This window comes from Delphinapterus leucas, chromosome 2 (assembly GCF_059928025.1).
Source record: "Delphinapterus leucas isolate spDelLeu-1000000601 "Yukka" chromosome 2, BTC_Dleu_Yukka2, whole genome shotgun sequence".
Lineage (NCBI taxonomy): Eukaryota > Metazoa > Chordata > Mammalia > Artiodactyla > Monodontidae > Delphinapterus > Delphinapterus leucas.
Genome location: NC_143130.1, coordinates 56,824,538 through 56,831,031, shown reverse-complemented (window position 1 = coordinate 56,831,031; position 6,494 = coordinate 56,824,538).

Sequence of the window (6,494 nt, the reverse complement as noted above, 5' to 3'; positions counted from 1 at the left end):
TTTTTGATATTGCTGTCAAATTAAGGAGACTGCTGTTTCAGTTCTCCTGTGTCTGAATTATAAAATTTCAAGGTATTTCAATTATTCCCTAGACCAATGATCAGTTTGTTATCATGTCTCATTGCAGCAGCATCTTCAAAGGCTTTTCTGTCTTTGCAATCTTTGTTAAAAAAAGTATTTTGTGTCAAATCAGTGAGGAATTTATTTTTCCAATGAACTCATATGGTTTGTTCCTTTTCATTAACTGGATTATCAAATAATCCAAGAGTTTATTACTCTTTCGAAATGTTCTGTTAATGAATTATTGCTTTAGTATGATTTATGTGCTGTTTCATATGATGTGTCGAAAGTTCATCAAATATCCCACGATGTGATCTATTGTATTGGAATGCACAAAACACACAACTTCACACACAGATATCTATTCACGGCTTGTAGCATGGCTATGAGTTTCTGTTTGACAATCACAGGAATTCTTCTAAGTTCTATTACTTCTGATTTCTATCCAGAAAAGTATTTGGGGGTGTTTGAATGTTGTTCAAGTATATACATCAAACATATTCCTAAGAGGAGACCTATGGTAATCACATCTTCTACCTAAAATTTTACGCATCTGGTAATTGGAAGAATTTTCCACAGACTGGCTTCTGGCTCTGTCCATGTCACATATGATTGTCTAAGACATTCCACAGGCCACTCCCAGGAATGTGAAAGGGACCAGTGCAAAGGGAGGTTCCTGAAGCTTAAGCCTCATTCATTTCTTGGAAATTCACCTCTGGCTGTAAACAGGACTCAAGTCCCTGTCACTTTCCTCCCTCTGTCCCATCAACAGAGCCCTAGTTGCAGCCTTCATTGGGTCACTCCAGAATTACTGAGAAAGCTGCCTAGCTGGATTCTCTGTACCTTGGGTTTGCTTCTTATCTATTATGATTATGTTAGTCCACCACTTAAAACCTTTCCATGGTTATTAATCATGTAAGATCAAATGGTTTAGCTATTCAGAAAGGTCATTAACATGCTGACACACAGACTCATTTCTCTATGATTTGGATTCTTTGTAGTTTCTCTTAATGTGCCCTAAGCTTGAAAACTCCTTTCCTTTATGTGTGCTGGTATATTTCTGTTAAAATGTCCTCTTCTCCCCACTTTGTGCACCTTACCTAAGGATTATCTCCTTCTCTGCCAACACTCAGCTTGAATCTCACCTTATTAGGACATTTTCCTGTAACCAAGCTCTGTACCCTGCCTGCCCCCCCAACTCACACCCCCACTGGACAATTCCCTCCATCCTGCCACCACTTACCTTGTACACATCCTTGTAATTCACTTCCTACCCTATAGTATGATTAGTTAATGCTAATTGTTGCCCTGTGTCTATTCCCCAAAACTTTAGTTTTGAGAAAGGGAAAAAATAGCCCCAGATGTCCAGGCAGCTGGCCATGTTATTCTCCTGGTGGACTTAAGCAATCTTATAGAACACCAGCCTCAGACAAGGTCCCTCTGAGGCCACTTCACCATCACGTGACATACAGACAAAAAATGTCCCTGCGCCACGCACAAAATAACAAACACCTCCTCTTTCGGCTGAAATGAGTGGCTTCAATTTCTTGATCAATTACAACATTTATCATCTTCTAATCTGGGCTGCCTTCCCCTGGATAAGATGAATTGGGATACCCAGTTAGAGAACTGCCTCCGCTTTCTGGCATCCCAAACAGGACAAACTCCTGCTTCCTCTGACCCTCTCTTGACTCACTCAGCCAGAATCTAAATCATACACTGAGTTCTTTCCAGCAGCCTCTCATGGAGATGCCATGATTCCCTATAGTGCATGCTCTCTCTCACCGCAAGGAATAACCAAACTAACTTGTCCACCTACAGGGATGCTGCTGCTGGTCTTTGGTGGAGGGCACTGACAGAAATAGAAGTTCTGGGAGCTTCTTGCCTTGCCTGGCAGGCTTGGCCCAGTGATGATGCCCACATCTGAGGCCCTGTGCCTCCACCTACACCAGGTGCCACCTGCCCTGGCAAGAAGGTAAGTTCATGCTGAGTTAAAATTCTCTCTTTCCTTGAAGCCTTTTGTCATTGTGTTTATTATGTTTTCTTAGGAATCAGGTCCCTTGGGATTTTGTTATTAGGCCAGGTTTGCATTGTTCTTTGGCAAAACTGTTTTTTAGGTCCTAACACCTGCTAGTCTAATGGTCTGTCTGCTTTTTGAATTTAGTTTTGTCTGCTTGAAACCAGGATATTTTGTCTGGCCCCAGTAGGTGATGTGTGTTTTTTGTCAAGCTCCAGAGATACAGAAATACACAAGAGCTGTCCTTACAGACTCTTGGCAGTTTTTGTGGGGTCTTTTCAGTATAAACCATACCTCCTTCAGGCTGACCTCTTGCCTTTCTTATGCTTTATCTTTAGGAGTCCAATTCTTGTGCATATCTTTCTAACTAGCACAATTGCACAAAAACAATTTGAAACCACAGAGGCCACTTTAGAGAATGTTTAATATGGATGAAATTGTTCATCTGAGCAGCACTTTAGAACAAAAGGAAACAAAATTCCAACTGTTCAATAGCCTGCTTTCTTTAATTGGTCCAAGGAGGCAATTTAGGCCCAAAATTTGCCTTAAATATTCTTTAGCTAAAGCTAGTGAAAACTGTGAGAAACAATCTCTCTAAGCAGCATCTTTAAATAGTGTTCAGGATTAGCTACTGCTGACATTTCCAAAGAACTTCCCACCTTTTCTTGATCTTTTGAAGCCAAAAAATGCAGATCTGATCATAAAGAAAAATTGGCTGGCACATCATCCCGTTGCATGAACTTCAACATTTGGCTGGACATTTTCTAGAGACTTTAGGAACCAAGAATTAAAAAAGGCCTCATGGGCGAATTGCCTTATTTGTCTGAAAGAGAGACCATCTTATTTAAGTGAGAGGATCCCCCCTTCATTTTCTTTCTTGGGGACTTAAATGTGGGCTTTTTGGTCAGATGACTTGGTAAAATTCTCAGAGACACACATTATGTCAAAACCAGTTGCATGACACTCTCTTTCATGTGTGTATATGTCAAAATCTTTTAAAAAATACTTCTACATTTTCTTCCCTGTCCTTACAGAAGTAGATAATTAGCTATTTGTTTAAAGACTGCTTCCTCACATCTTTTTTGTTTCCCCTTTCTTGAGAAACTTTATAGATTAACTGATAAAAATAATCCTTCAGTTGTTATGTGCATATTCTAGGAATATTTAGTTCAAATGAACACTCAAAATTGTCTAAAAAAGAAAGAAAAAAGTTATCAAGCTACATTTCTCTTTGTAGACACTGAAAAGTATATTTACATAAAAGCCTTTGTGACTACAACTACAAGATAATAAGAAAAGACTTCAACTTCAAAATAGAAGAAAACCTTGACATGATTCAGGGTCTTTAACAATTAGTTCACTAAAAAAAAAGAAATAAAGATAGTATAATATTTTGAATTGTTTAAGACCAAGGTTCAATTACTTGTGATTCAAACTCTCAACATTGCTTTAGAAAGTTTCCATTATTTTCATAATTATTTTTAATTAAAAAAATTATTGATGTATAGTTGATTTACATTGTTGTGTTACTTTCAGGTGTACAACAAAGTGATTCAGATATATATATATATATATATATATATATATATATATATATATATATATATATATTCTTTTCCACTATAGTTTATTACAAGATACTACATATAGTTCCCTGTGCTATACAGTAGGACCTTGTTGTTTATCTATTTTATATATAGTAGTTTGTGTCTGCTAATCCCAAAGTCCTAATTTATCCCTCCCCCCCTTTCCTCTTTGGTAACCATAAGTTTGTTTTCTATGTTTTTGAGTCTGTTTCTGTTTTGTAAATAAGTTCATTTGTATTTTAGATTCCACATATAAGTGATAACAAATGATATTTGTCTTTCTCTGTCTGACTTACTTCACTTAGTATGATAATCTCTAGGTCCATCCATGTTGCTGCAAATGGCATTATTTCATTCTTTTTTATGGCTCACTAGTATTCCATTGTATATATATACCACATCTTTTTTTTTTTAGTCACATTTCATTTCAAAATTTTATTCCTGCACCAAATGTATACATTAGCTATAATTACTGTCAACCCGTGACCACAAGTGGATATGGGAGTCCAAGGAAAAAATTAGGAAAGGGAGAAAGTATACCACATCTTCTTTATCCATTCAGCTGTTGATGGATACTTAGGTTGTTTCCATGTCTTGGCTATTGTAAATAGTGCTACTATGAACATTGGGGTGCATGTGTCTTTTTGAATTAGAGTTTTCTCCAGATATATGCCCAGGAGTGGGATTGCTAGATCATATGGTAGCTCTATTTTTAGTTTTTTTAAGTAAGCTCTGTACTGTTTTCCATAGTGGCTGCACCAATTTACATTTCCACCAACAGTGTCGGAGGGTTCCCTTTTCTCTACACCTTCTCCAGCATTTATTATTTGTAGCCTTTTTGATGATGGCCATGCTGACCAGAGTAATGTGATACCTCACAGTAGTTTTGATTTGCATTTCTCTAATAATTAGCAGTTTTTAGTATCTTTTCATGTGTTGATTAGCTATCTGTGTGTCTCCTTTGGAGAAATGTCTATTAAGGCCTTCTGCCCATTTTTTTGATTGGGTTGTTTGGTTTTTTGTTATTGAATTGTATGAGCTGTTTGTATATTTTGGAAATTAAGCCCTTGTCAGTCATATTGTTTGCAAATATTCTCTCTCAGTCTGAAGGTTGTCTTTTCATTTTGTTGATGGTTTTCTTTGCTGTGCAAAAGCTTATAAGTTTGATTAGGAAGTCCTAACCACACTGATCAGACAAGAAAAAGAAATAAAACATATCCAAATTGGAAGGGAAGAGAGAAAATTGTCATTGTATGCAGATGACTTATAGAAAACCCTAAAGACCCCACATGAAAACTACTAGGACTGATAAACGAATTCAGCAATATAGCAGAATACACGATTAACATACAGAAATCAGTTGCATTTCTTTACACTAACAAGGAAATATCAGAAAGGGAAAGTAAAAAAAGAAAAGAAACCTCTTTTAAAATCACATCAAACAAAACAAAACAAACAAACTTAGGAATAAACCTGACCAAGGAGATGAAAGACTTATGCTGAGAACTATAAAACATTGATAAACGAAATTGAAGATGATTCAAAGAAATGGAAAGATATCCCATGCTCTTGGTTGGAAGAATTAATATTGTTAAAATGGCCATACTATCCAAAGCAATCTACAGATTTAATGTGATCCGTATCAATTATCCATGACATTTTTCAAAGAACTAAAACAAATAATCCTAAATTTATATGGAACCACAAAAGACCCAGATTCGCCAAAGCAATCTTGAGGAAAAAGAACAAAGCCAGAGGCATAACCTTCCAGACTTCATACAACACTACAAAGTTACAGTAATCAAAACAGCATGGTACTGGCACAAAAACAGAAACATAGATCAATGGAACAGAATAGAGAGCCCAGAAATATACCCACACACCTACAGTCAGCTAATCTTTGACAAAGGAGGCAAGAATATACAATGGAGAAAAGACAGTCTCTTCAGCAAGTGGTGTTGGGAAAGCTGGACAGCTGCATGTAAATCAATGAAGTTAGAACACTCCTTCACACCATATACAAAAAACAAACTCAAAATGGCTTAAAGACATGTATAAGACATGACACCATAAAACTCCTAGAAGAGAACCATAGGCAAAACATTCTCTGACATATATCTTATTAATGTTTTCTTAGGTCAGTCTCCCAATGCAATCGATTAAAAACAAAAAATAAATAATTCATAATTTTTTAAAATTAAACATTTTATGTATAAACTTTCACTTAAATACAGTGATAATGTGATTTATTTTTTATTAATATATTTTTATTTTAGAATAGTATTAGATGTACAGAAAAAATTGTGAAGATAGTACATAGCATTCCCATATACCCCATAGGCAGTTTCCCCTATTATTAACATCTTACTGTAATATGGTATACTTGTCACAAGAAAATGAACCAATATTGGTACATTATTATCAACTAATGTCCATACTTTATTCATCTTGCTTTAGTTTTACCTATATCCAGGATGGCATCCAGGACAGCACATTCCATTGAGTTTTTGTGTCTCCTTAGGTTCTCTGGGTTGTGACAATTTCTCAGACTTTCCTTGTTTTTGATGACCTTGACATTTTTGAGGTGTACTCATCAGGTATTTTCCAGAATGTTCCTCGGTTGTGATTTTACTAATGTTTTTCTCAGGATTAGACTAAGCATATGGGTTTTTAGGAGGAAGACTGCAGAGGTAAAGCCATTTTCATTACATCATATTAAGGGTACATATTATCCACATAGCTTATCACTGTTGATCTTAGCCTTGATCACCTGGCTGAGTGATCAGGGTTTTTTGGTTCCTCTACTTTTATTCTCCCTGCCCCCTTGCATA